At 37.1% G+C, this 14,303-nt stretch overlaps 1 protein-coding gene across 1 annotated transcript in view; it reads right to left on the reverse strand.

The window, feature by feature from the left end:
* LOC125920198 (olfactory receptor 8S1-like) overlaps window positions 1-14,303 on the reverse strand; it is a 58,946-nt gene that overhangs the window by 43,061 nt on the left and 1,582 nt on the right. The window lies entirely within an intron of this gene.

Genomic DNA, 14,303 nt, shown 5'->3' on the forward strand with positions numbered 1-14,303 from the left:
GTCTTGGTGTTGGCCTGCTTTTGTTGATTTTGATGGGACTTCTCTGTGCCTCCTGGATTTGGGTGTCTGTTTCCACCCCCAGATTATGGAAGTTTTCAGGTATTATTTACTCAACTAACATTCTGCCCCCTTTTCTCTGTCTTCTTTTCCTGGGACTCCTATGATATGAATACCATTACACTGATGGAGTTATTGAGTTCCCTAAGTCTATTCTCATGATCCATAATTCTTCTTTCTCTCTTTTGTTTAGCTTCATAATTTTCCATTATTCTACCTTCTATACTACTTATTCATTCCTGATTCTTCTATCCTTGTGATCATTACATCCAGTCTGTTTTGAATCTCAGTTCCTGCATTTTTCATTCTGTCTTTTAACTCTTTTATCTCTGCGGTCCTCCTGATGTCTATGCTTTTCTCAAGCCCAGTGAATATCTTTATGATTGTTGCTTTAAATTCTCCATCAGGAGATCTAATTTTTCCATTAGATCTCTGGCCATGACCTTTTCTTGTTCTTTCTTTGGGGATGAATTCCTCTGTTGGCATTTTGTCTAAGTCTTTGTCTTCTGTATGTTGGAAAAGGCTGTTGTTGTTTTTTTTTTCCTTCTTTGAGAGTAATGGCTTTAGAAAAAGAGGTCATATAAGTGTCCAGGGCTTCATGCTTCAGTGAGTGTCTCTGGTGTGTGTGCTGCATGCACTCTGTTTCTGTGCTCTATCCTTCAGGCCAGTCATTTGCAGAGGCTTTCCTTGCCAGCAGTGAACAGTGTTTGGATCTTGGTTAGAGTATGGCAAGTTTTAACTAGGTATGCTCTGGTCTGCTTGTTAAATGAGACCTGATGCTGCTTCCACTAGAAGTGAAGCCTTGCAGAACTCTCTGGTTGATAGACATGGTATGTGAAGGGGTTTTCTGGTGGTCTTCTGAGGAAGGGTCCCCTGAGCTGGGATTTAAGCATACTTGCCTGAAAAAAGAAGTACCAGCAGATCAGAGAGGTGGGACTTGGTGTAAGCAGGTTAGGCAGCCAGTGTCAGAGCTGTGCTGTTAATTGCGAGTGGTTCTGTACTTATGCTGAGGGGTGGGGGAGGGAAATGGTGCTAGCCAGCTCCTTTGTCTTTGCTGCTCTCAGGGAAGCATTCCCAGAAGAGCAAATAATTTCCCTTCATGCATCCCAAACATTTTTCAGATTGCTGTTTTCATGCTGTCTTTGTATTGCTTGCCTGCCTGGTGCAGTGCAGTGCACTTTGGACTGTATCCCAGCCAAGCCTGCTGACTTTTAAAACTCTCAACTTTAAGGTCGTGCTGTGGTGGGGGCCTATGCTGGTCTTCTGGGCGAGGGTCTCGCTGCACTGGGACTGATGCAGGTTTGACTGAGAAGAGCAGTTGCACCAGAGCACAGGGGCATGGGATCTGGAGTAAGTAGGCTAAACAGCCAGTGTCCAGGTTAGTCGTCCTCAGCAGGTATCTCTTCCGATGAGCAGGGAGGGAAATGGTGCCTGCCAGCTCTTTTTTCCTGGAGAGGTACCTCTGTGAACGCCACCTCTCACAGATGTGTTCCAAGAAGAGTGAACAGTCTCTCCCCCATGGGCCTTAGGTGATCCCCAGACTGTGCCATCTGCCCCAGGGTTGTTTGCCTGCCTTCTCTCCAGAAGTAGGGCAGCACCCTCAGGGCTCTAACCCAGCCAAGCCCATGTACCTCTAAAACTCCAGTCTTGAGCTCTGGTGGTTCCAAAAACTCACAAAAAAACAGCCCCTCTCATTTTCCCAGCCAATGGCTTTGGGGAAGTGTTCTCCTTGTACATATCCCTGTGCATTCCACTCTCTCACCTCTCTCCATGACCAGGACTTCCTCCCCTCTGCAGCACCTATGATCCATTTCTCCCCCAAACCACATCTCTGCACTTCTCCTACTCGTTGTGGCCTCTTCTCTCCCTCTAGTTGTGCAGTTTGTTCTCTTAGTCCTTGGGTCGATTTCTTGGGTATTCAGAATGATTTGATAGTTATCTAGCAGTGTTTAAGAGATGAGACAAACCTACTACACTGCCATCTTAGCTCCTCCCTTCCTGACTGGTTTTCTTAATTCTTTTATTTTTTAGCCTGGTTTCCTAAGGGTTACTCCTGATCCACCATAGCTTTGTGGTCAATTATTGGTCAGAGGTGGTACTTCCTCTTAGGTGGTGGAATCCACTCTTGGTCAGTGAATTTGTGACTTAAAGAATGCATTTAAAGTTCAAGAAGTTTGCGAGTCTTTCCTAGCCTTTGCTATCTATCTTTTCAAGGGCTCAATTTATCCAGGGATGAGTAGCTCACTAGGACACTCACTGGCCTCCCTTGAATGTGTATGAACACCTGTGAATACACTTATCCCTCCAGGTTACCAACGGTATGTGGCAGCTTAGCGAAGCCCTCTTTGACTATCTCCTTCAGAAGTCCCTTTTAAATTTCTTTATAATCTACAGTCTATTGCTTGTTCTAACCAGTATCAATGCATCAGATAGCTGTATTATTGACTGTGTTGTTTTTGCCAATTCCCCTGGGCATGGAATTTTAAATGCTTTACTCCAAATAAAGTCATCTCACTCTGCTATCATTTGAGGCTGGGTTGCAATCATAGTAAGGCTTGTCTACCTCTTGTTCACCTGAAATATGAGAAAGACTGATGGGTCATTAAGGCCAAGGGTTATTTGAGAACTAGCTGAACTTTGAATGCCCTCCCCAATGCACACATAGATCCATCCATTGGCAAAGAGTGGAAAGCTTATGGGCTTAAAGTATTTGATCACAACCTCTTCCCAAGTTATTGGTTAATCATCACATTATAAACACTGGAACAACCCTTAGGAAGCTAGGCAAAAATATAAAAAATAAGAATAAAACAGCTTTATTGAGATATCAGTAGGCACGTACCACGAGAGAGACAAGTTATATAGATTAAATCAATAGAAAAGTACTTAAATACAAAGCAGGACATTAGTCAGAATCTAGAATATACTATATTATGTTTTTCAACCAGTATTGAGACTCAGACTAGCTGCAACATTGTTGGTTATTGATATCATTACTGCTTTTGACAATGCCCATAGAGATGGAATTTTTCATAATCTGCCCCAAATAAATTTAGTCCCCTCAGTTTTAAAGCTTATTTATTTATTTTGAGAGAGAGAGAGAGCACGTGAGCAGAGGAGGGGCAGAGAGAAAGGGAGAGAGAGAATCCCAAGCCGGCTCTGCTCTGTCAGCACATAGCACAATGTGGGGCTCAAACTCACAAACTATGAGATCATGACCTGAGCCAAAACCAAGAGTCAGATGCTTAACCAACTGAACCACCCAGGCACCTTAGTCCCCTCAGTTTTTAGTTGAAATTACATTACATTATCGAAAATGTTCCATTTTCAACAAAAAAATTACAAGTCATACAAAGAAACAGAAGAGTGTGGCCTACATACAGGAATAATAGTTGACAGACACCATCTTGAGTGAACCCAGATATTAGATTTAGCAGGCAAGATACTCAAAGGAGCTATTATAAATGGAAAGAAAACTATGGATAAAGAATTAAAGGAAGGCATGACAAAAATGACTCATCAAAGAGAATAGCAATTTTGAGAGAAGTGATGAGAAAGAACTAAACGATAATTCTGGAATTGGAAAATATAATAACTGGAATGAAAAATTCACTAGAAGGCTCAACATAAGATTTGAGCTGGCAGAAGTAAGAATCAGATAACGTAAAGAAAGAACGGTAGAGATTAACCAAACTTAAGAATAGAAACAAAAATGATCAGAGCCTCAGAGGCCTATTGGTCACTATAAAGTGTTCCAATGCATGCTTTTTATGGGAGCCCCATAAAAAGGAGTAAGATAGGGGCAGAAAGAATATTTTTAAAAAATAGGGGCACCTGGGTGGCTCAGTTGGTTAGACATCTGACTTTATTTCAGCTTAGGTCATGATCTCATGGTTCATGAGTTTGAGCCCTGTATCAGGCTCCTAACTGGGAGTACAGAGCCTGCTTGGGATTTTCTCTCTCTCCCTCTCTCTCTCTGTCTCTGTCTCTCTCTCTCTCTCTCTCCTGCTCTCCCCCTCTCTGCCCCTCCCCTGCACACACACATTCTCTCTAAAAAAAAAAAAAAAAAAGTATATTTGAAAAAATAATGACCAAAAGTGTCCCAGATTTGATGATAAACAATTTGGACATATCCAAAAATCTCAAGAAATTTCAACTAGGGTAAAAACTTAAAGATCTACATGTAGAAACATCATAAATAAACTGCTAAAAGCCAAGGCAAAGAGAAAATCTTGAAACAAGCAACTAAAATGACTTACTACATACAAAAGAACCACAATAATAGTAACAGATAATTTTTGCAACAGAAACAATGGAGGGCAGCAGGTAGTGGGACAAAATATTAAAAGTACTGAAAAAAACTGTTCAACCAAGAATTCTGTATCTAGCAAAACTGTCCTTCAAAAATTATGAAAGTAAAGTAGAAACAATCAGTATTAGTGAGGATGTGGAGAAAAAGAAACCCTGGTACACTGATGGTGCAAAGGCAAACTGGTGTAGCCACTATGGAAAACAGTAGGGAGATTCCCCAAAAACATAACAACAGAATTACCATATGATCTAGTAAGTCCACTATTGGATATTTCCCCAAAGAAAATGAAAATATTAATTTAAAAAGACATATGCATCTTTATTATTTATTGCAACATTATTTATAATAGACAAGACATGGAAGCACCCCAATTATCCATCCACAGATGAATGGATAAAGATGTGACATATATATATGCATATATATATACATACACACACACACACACACACACACACACACATACATATGTCACACACACACACACATTATCTATCGAATATTACTAGAATAATGGTAAGTGAAATAAATCAGAGAAAGACAAATGCCATATGATTTTACTCATATGTTGAAATGAAACAAAGAAAAAAACAAAACAACAACAACAAAAAACCAGAAAACCAGACTCTTAACTATAGAGTTAGAGTTGCAACTGGTGGTTGCCAGAGGGGAGGTGTAGAGGGAGATGGGTGAAATAGGTGAAGGGTATTAAGAGTATACTTGTGATAAGCACCAAGTAATGTAGAAAACTGTGGAAGTGAAACTAATATAACACTGTATGTTAATTATACTAGAATTAAAAAACAACAACAACAACAACATGAAGGTAAAGCAAATGAAATTCAGCAGCATATTAAAAAGATTATACATCATTATCAAGTGGGATTCATTTCTAGGATACAAGGATGATTCAACATATAATTATTAATCAGTGTAATACACCACATTAACAAATGAAGAAAAAAAAACGATGATCATTTCAATTGTTGCAGAAAAAGCATTTGACAAAATTCAACACGCTTTTATGATTAAAACAATTAACAAACTAGGGAATAGAAGGAAACTATCTCAAATAATAAAAGGCATGTATGCAAAATCCACAGCAAATATCATCCTCAATGGTGAAAGATTAAAATCTTTTCCTCTAAGATCAGGAACAAGAAAAGGATGCCAATGTCACCAATTCTATTTAATAGTACTGGAAGTTCTAGCCAAATCAATTCGGCAAGAAAAAGAAATAAAAGGCATCCATATTAGAAAGGAAGGAGTATGGGGTGCCTGGGTGGCTCAGTCAGTTAAGCATCCAAGTTTGGCTCAGGTCATGATCTCACAGTTCGTTAGTTCAAGCCCTGCATCGGGCTCTATGCTGACGACTCAGAGCCTGGAGCCTGCTTCCGGATTCTGTGTCTCCCCCTCTCTCTCTCTGGCCCATCCCCACTTGTGCTCTGTCTCTCAAAAATAAATAAACGTTAAAAAAATTTTAAAAAAAAGAAATAAAGGAGTAAAATTATCACTAATGGTGGGTAAAATGATCCTATGTAGAAACCCTAAAGATTCCACACAAAAAGCTGTTAGAACTAATCAAGAATTCAGCAAAGTAGCAGGATACAAGGTCAACACACAGAAACCAGTTGCATTTTTATACACTGACAATGAATAATCTAAAAAGGGAAATTAAGAAAGTAATTCCATTTACAATAGTATCAAATAAAAAAAACACTTAGGAATGAACTTAACCAAGGAGGTAAAAGATTTGTACACTAAAAACTATAAAACGTTGCTCAAGGAAATTAAAGAAGACATAAATAAATGGAAACATGCCTTATGTTCTTGTATTCGAAAACTTGATATTGCTAAGATGTCAGTACTACCCAAATGATCTACAGATTCATGAAGTCTCTATCAAAATCCCAATTATGTTTTTTTGCAGAAGTAGAAAAACCCATCCTAAAATTCAAATGGATTCTCAAAGAACCTAAAATAGCTAGAAAAATCTTGAAGAAGAACAAATGTGGAGAAGTCACACTTGCTGATTTCAAAACTTACTATAAAGCTACAGAAATCAAAACAGTGTGATACTGGCATAAAGACAGACAAATAAACCAATGGAATAGGATAGAGAGCCCAGAAATTAACCCTCATGTATATGGTCAAATGGTTTTTGACAAGTATGCTAATACCATTCAATGAAAAAGGATAGTCTTTTCAACAAACGTGCTGGGAAAACTGGTTATCCCAGTGCAAAAGAATGAAGTTGGACCCTTACCTAATGCCATATGCAAAAATTAACTCAACATGGATCAAAGACATAAATGTAAGACCTAAAACTATAAAATTCTTAGAAGAAAACATAAAGCAAAAGCTTTGTAACACTGGACTTGGAAATTATTTATTGGATAAAATCTCAAAGGCACAGGTAACAAAAGAAAAAAATACACAAAATGCACTCATGAAAACTTAAAAATGTTATGCACCAATAGACATTATTGACAGAGTAAAAAGGCAACCCACAGAATGGGAGAAAATATTTGCAAATCTGATAAGTGATTAATAACCAAGATGTATAGAACTCCTAAAACTCTACAACAAAAAAAGCAAACAACCCAATTCAAAAATGGGCAAAGAATAGATATTTCTCCAAAGATCTACAAATGACAAGTAAGCACATGAAAAGATGCTCAATACCACTAATCATTAGGTAAATGATTACCTAAATAACACTACAATGAGATACTATCTCACACCCATTAGGATGGCTACTATCAAAACAACTCAGAAAATAATAAGTATTGGCAAGGATATAGAGTAATTGTCTTGTGCACTATTGGTGGAAATGTAAACTGGGATAGCCACTGTGGAAAACAGTATACTGGTTCCTCAAATAGTAAATAAAAGGATTATCATATGAGCCAAAAGAATTAAAAACAGAGTTTCAAGGAGTATACCCATGTTCACAGCAGTATTATTCATAATAGCTAAAACATGGAAGCAACCCAAATGTTCATTGAGAGATGGATAAGCAAAATGTGGTACATACATACAATGGAATATTATCTAGTCTTAAAAAGGAAGGAAATTCTATTATATGATAGAACACGTATGAACTATGAAGACATGATACTAAATGAAATAAACCAGTCACAAAAAGAAAAATACTGTGTGATTCCACATATGTGAGGTACTTAGAGTAGTCAAAAGTATAGCGACAGAAGGTAGAATGGTGGTTGCCCAGGGCTAGAGGAAGGGAGGAATGGGGAGTTATTGTTTCATAGGTATAGAGTTTCAGTTTTAAAGATTAAAAGAGTTCTGGAGATGGATGGTGGTGATGACTGCAAAACACTATAAATATACTTAATACCATTGAACTGTGGTATTCTTAACATTCTTAAAAATGGTTAAGATGGTAAATTTTATGTTTATATGCATTTTACCACAATAAAAAAAAATTGGAACAAAATTAAGGTAAATTAAAGACATTCCCAGAGTAACAACGGCTGAGAGATTTATTGCTATCAGAACTGCTTTACAAGAACGAAAGGAAGTTCTTTGAAAAAGAAGGAAGTGATAGAATATGGTAACTCAATCCACATGAAGAAATAAAGAACACCAGTAAAGGTAATTACACAGTGTTTAAAAAACAAAATTCAGCTGAGTAAATTTGAAGATAGAATTGGCTTTATTAAATGATTCACTAAATGAATCAGGCAGCAAGTAGAGGGGAGCTCCGAAGGAGTTGTATAAAATGGTAGGTTTTTACAGGAAGAAGGGTGGGGCAAGAAAGTTATTGGCAAAATAAAGGGATTGTTCCAGGTAAGGTTGTTTTCCCTTAGTGGAAGGACTAAGAGGTATTATCATGCAGATTACCTCATCCTCCATAGAGATAACACAGAGAGGGTCCATGTGACTGATTGCTGCTGATCAGAAAATTCCTTACTGATCCTTAAGACTTATTTCTGAGGGAGGTTGAAACTGTAATTAGGTTCGGTATGGAGCCTTGGTTTGGTGACTTGGCCTAAGTGATGCCATTTTGGGCCTGTGGTTTTAATTACAATAGGTAATTATAAAAGACAACACACAATATGTTTCCTTTTTGGTTTTAAAACTAATTTAAAAGGCCAAGGGTTTCTCAATCTCAGTACTATTGATACTCTGGGCTGGAAAGTCCCTTTATTGTGGACAGCTGTCTTGTATGTAGCAGGACATTTAGCAGCAACTCTTGCCTTTATCCAACAGATACCATTAACACTCTTAATTGTAACAAACAAAAATGTCTCCAGACATTATCAAATGTTTCTTTGGGGGAAGAATTATTTTCTTTTGAGAACAACTACCCTAGACCAATAACTAAGAAAATAACCCAAAAAATAAGTAAGAAAACTCAACAGAAAAATAAAGTGGAGCACTAAAAAATATCTACCTAATGCAAAAGAAGGTGGTAAATGAAGAACACAAAACAAAAAAGACATGAGATACGGAAAATAGCAAAATGGCAGACTTAAGTCTAACCACCTTGAAAATTATTAAATGTAAATCGATTAAACTGCAATCAAAAGTCAGATATGGCCAGACTGGATTTAAAAAATCAGGTTCATCTATATGCTATCTATAAAAGAAATATTTCAGATTAAAATACACAACTAGATTGAACGTTTAAAAAATGGAGAATGATACACCATGCAAATAGTAACCATATGAGGACTAGAAAGAAGTACTGATACATGCTACTGATGTGGAAAACAAAGGCAGAAGAAAAAAAAATTAAATTTCTTTACTGCCTACAGCCCATTAATAAGTCCTTGAAACGGGCAGAGTAACCTTCCTCTGGGAGCTCAGCTGCCTCAATGATGACACTTTTGCTAAAAGCAAAAGGGTATCTTCGCTTAACATTATCCCAACATCCAGGATCCTGTAAGTCGGCTTTGATATATAAAAAAAACCTTTGGAAACGTCCTTTATCTCTACCCAACAAGATATAGGTTGGCAATCATACTTCAAGCTTTTGGCTCACTGATACACATCTGAAGGGTCTCATGACTCAGTTTTTACTAAACAATAATAAATGACCTTTTCCTAACAGCAGCTCCTGGAAACCTTGTTTCCAAAATATGTTAGAGACTTACACTATCCCTGACCCCCTCCCAACCTGAAGGTATATAGTCAATCACTCTTCACAACCCCAGTGCAGCTTTTTCTGCCCATGGGACCTGTCCTGTGCTTTAATAAAACCACCTTTTTACACTATAAATGTCTCAAGAATTCTTTCTTGCCCATTGGCTCCAAACCCCTACACTCCACGCCACATCACTACCACATAGATAAACCTCAAAAACATATGCTAAGTGAAATAAGCCAGGCATAAAAGACCACATATTGTATAGTTCCATTTAAATGAAATGTCCAGAAAAGGCAAATGTGGATCTGAGAGTGCCTGGGTCTGTGGATGCAGATAAGAACAAGGAATTTTGAGGATTATAAAAATGTTCTAAAATTGGATTGTGATGATGATTGCACAATTCTGTAAATGTACTAAAAATCACAGAATTTACACTTAAAATGAGTGAATGTTATGGTATGTAAATCATACCTCAATAAAGCTATTAAGAAAAGATAAATGAGAGACGTATGAGCCTTGCCTTATGATACTTCAGAATAACCAACATAAGATTATAATAGAAAAAGACAGATAATAGATAAAAGAAATCTCAGATATGAGTCCTAGAATTTAATTATGATTCATATATTTCTACATGGTAGGAAAGAAAGTAATGTTGAATAAATATTGTTGTCTCTTTAAACCAATAAAGTAATATATTTAGACATCCATATTACACCAAAATATAAATTCCAAATGATTAAATAATTCAAGATAAAATAATACAAACTAAGGACAACTAAGAGATAATATGTAGAGTAATTAGAGCATTTGTCCAATCAAAACAGGACATTTACATGATATCAGGAAAAAGGCAGACATATTTGACTATATAAATATTCAAACTTTTTTATGATAAAAACAAAATAAAAGTAACGAATCTGGATCAATATTTGCAACACAGTTTGCAAACTACTATTAATATTGCTAATGGACAAAATATTGCTAATGGACAAGAAAAACAACTCAGAAGAAGATAAATAGAAAAAAGATATGAATGAGCAACTAATTTGCTGGAGAGAAAATCCAAATTATTAACAGACACTTGAAAAGATAGTAACACTCACTGGTACTAAGGTAAATGCAGAATAAGCTAAATACAGAAAACATTTGTACCCATCAGTCCAAATGATATATAACATGTATATCTAGGGAGTATACAGGGGAAAACCACACTTATCCATTACTTAGGATATGTGAACTTAAAGCAAACTAACAACATATATTCAAATTAAAATTATATCCACTTTGATATTAGAATCCTGTTACTGAGAATCACCTCCATATAAATAAAAGCATCCAAACTGAACGATTTATATACAAGTTTGTTTACTGAAACGTTATTCATTATGTCAATATCTGGAAGCAAAGGTAATGCCCATATAAAAGACAGTTGTATATATTAAGGCACATCCTCACCATGGAATATTAGGTTGTATTTTGAAAGAAATAAATTAGACCTGAACCATTTGACCAAGATTAGTATGTCCATGGTATTGCTGAGTGAGGGAGAAACAAGGTAAAACTTGATATTTAAAGGGAGTTTTTAGAAGACAGAATAACCATGAATGTGTAAAATGTGTATGTGTATCTGCACACATATGCATAAGCACTTATATGTGATTCTATGAGTATGAGAAAGCTATGAAAGAAAATGCATTCAGTTACTGGGTTTCTGGAGAGGGAGGTGATGTAGTTGGAGGGAAAATAAAAACTGGGGAAAGGAGAGGTAGGTAAAGAAAAAAAAAAAGAAAAAAATAAGACTGGACCACCATGAAGCACCATCCATAAAAAAATCTCATTTCCACATTCTCATAAAATTATATATGTGTCTTTATGTGTAAAAATATTTTAAAATTACTTTCAAAATGTCAAGTTCATACTTCGTGGTTGAACATACTTAAAATCATTTCCCACAAATGATCTCCAGAGTTTTGAAATAGAAATTAATGGACTACTGTTTTAAATGCAAATCTCCTAATATCTTTTCTGATTCTTCATTTCACCCCAAGTCATGTTAATTTGGATCCTGGAAATTGACATAGATTCGTGTGCTTTTTCCATTAAGGGAGGCAGAACTTGACTGAGGACAAAGTGCAGTGGGGGGTACTTTGTTTTAAGATTTTATTATTTTTTAAAGTAATCTCTACACTTGATATGGGGCTCAAACTCACAACCCCGAGATCAAGAGTCTCATGCTCCATTGACTGAGCCAGCCAGAAGCCCGTGTGGGGGGTACTTCTGAGTGGCTTGGAGGTTTGGTACTCTGTAATCTCAAACCCTACCATGTATCACTGTTGAACTCTTGATCAATTCCCTAATTTTACACATGCAGTCTAATATAATAGTTAATTCTAGTAGGGTTGTAATTCAGCAAGCCAGAGAATGAACTTCTGGGTTTGACTTTAGAACATCTCTAAGCCGTAAGTAAGGTTAGAATTTCCAGATTTGAATTTGTCTTGCTTGAAATTATCCTTGAGTATTAATATTTTTATCTCCACATACTAGATGACTAGAGATACTAGATGACTGCAGCAGCTTCTTACTCATCATAATTTGATTATCAATGGACACATGATTTCAGGTGATCAAGGTGGTAAGTACATTTGCTATTGAATACCATAGTGAGAATATAAGAGAATTAGAATATAAATAGATTTGCTGTCTTTTGCACCTCCATCTATATTAATTTTAAATGTTTATTTATTTTGGGGAGAGAGAGAGTGCGAGCAGGGGAGGGGCAGAGAGAGTGCGAGCAGGGGAGGGGCAGATAGAGGGAGACAGAGGATCCAAAGCAGGTTCTGTGCTGACAGCAGAGAGCCTGATGTGGGGCTTGAACACACGAATTGTGAGATCATGACCTGAGCCAAAGATGGATGCTTAACTGACTGGGCCACACAGGCACCCCAACCCTCCTTTAAAAACCCACACATTTTACTGGGGGTCAAGTGAAGAACAAAATTCACTTTTTAGTGCCAATTTGAATACCAGTTTGGATTCTTTTTTTTTTTTTTTAATATGAAATTAATTGTCAAATTGGTTTCCATACCACACCCAGTGCTCATCCCAACAGGTGCCCTCCTCAATGCCCATCACCCACCCTCCCCTCCCTCCAACCCCCCATCAACCCTCAGTTTATTCTCAGTTTTTAAGAGTCTCTTATGATTTGGCTCTCTCCCTCTCTCTTTTTTTTCCTTCCCCTCCCCCATGGTCTTCTGTTAAATTTCTCAGGATCCACAGAAGAGTGAAAACATATGTTATCTGTCTTTCTCTGTATGACTTATTTCACTTAGCATAACAGGCACATGAAAAGATGCTCAACATCACTCCTCATCAGGGAAATACAAATCAAAACCACACTGAGATACCACCTCATGCCGGTCAGAGTGGCTAAAATGAACAAATCAGGAGACTATAAACGCTGGCGAGGATGTGGAGAAACGGGAACCCTCTTGCACTGTTGGTGGGAATGCAAACTGGTGCAGCCACTCTGGAAAACAGTGTGGAGGTTCCTCAAAAAAATTAAAAATAGATCTACCCTATTACCCAGCAATAGCACTGCTAGGAATTTACCCAAGGGATACAGGAGTGCTGATGCATAGGGGCACTTGTACCCCAATGTTTATACCAGTTTGGATTCTTTGGTTCCAACCAACATAATTTGAATTTGGTTCACACTAGTTAAGAAAAGGATGTTTTGCAAAGGATACCAGATTAAAAGAGCATTTGTGAAAATGGACTCTGGATTCAGAGTGACTGGCTTGAAATTCCAGCTTCATTTGTAAAACAGGAATAATAGTATTTAGGTCATATAAAGTTGTTGAGATAATTTAAGAGAATTATATGTGTAAAACACTTAACTTACGGTGAGCGTCTTTATTAAAAGTCTAGTCTGCTATTGTTATTTTGCTTGTTGAAAAACTTCCTGTGAGGAAACCCAGTAAGCAAGGTATCACTGGAGATTCTCAACAGCAGGAGAACCTGGACAGTATTTTGTTAGGAGACAGGGGTAGAATGACTGGCCTTTTGTGGTTCACATGATCTCCTTGTGGCAAGGGGAGACAAGGGGCCACCATGGAGAGTCCCAGTGAGGTGCATAAAATGGGGAAGCGTTAATATCCCTAACCAAGAGTAGTGTGCAGTTACTGGAGGAAGGGTAAAAGGATGTTGGGCAGGGAAAAATAACAGATGTTATCCACAAAATAAATATATATCTATATGTTTATTTACTGTAAAACAATACCTTGGAAAATTATCTGACCCATTTTTCTTCCTCTAAATAGGGCTGACCATTAAGCATCCTAAGAATAGAGCTTTCTGCCTTCTTCTTGAACATGTATTAAGATGCTGACACATACATATCTTTCAACAGCTGGCATGATGCTCAATCAAGAAATAATCCCTTGTTTCTAAAAACATTTCTTACAAGCTGCATTCAGACCAGTGTTCTAGCAGTGAAGGAAGTGATCCCTATTCCGTAATTTCATATAGTGAAGTTTTTAGGAACACTTTTAATAAAGATGTTGCTAAGAATGCTAGAATAAGAAAGAAGGAAAGGAAAGGAAAGGAAAGGGAAAAGGAAAAGGAAAAGGAAAGGGAGAAACCTTAATTTTTCAGTTATAAGATATCTTGTGGCAAAATGGTTTAGCTTCTCCATGGTCCTGTTTCTCTGGTCCACTATGTGAAAGAATTAACATATCTTCTTAATATTCTTCTCATAGTTGTCTTCACCTCCTTGTTCTGTAGGCTGTAGACAAGGGGGTTCAGCATGGGAGTGACCAC

This window comes from Panthera uncia, chromosome B4, assembly GCF_023721935.1.
Source record: "Panthera uncia isolate 11264 chromosome B4, Puncia_PCG_1.0, whole genome shotgun sequence".
NCBI lineage: Eukaryota > Metazoa > Chordata > Mammalia > Carnivora > Felidae > Panthera > Panthera uncia.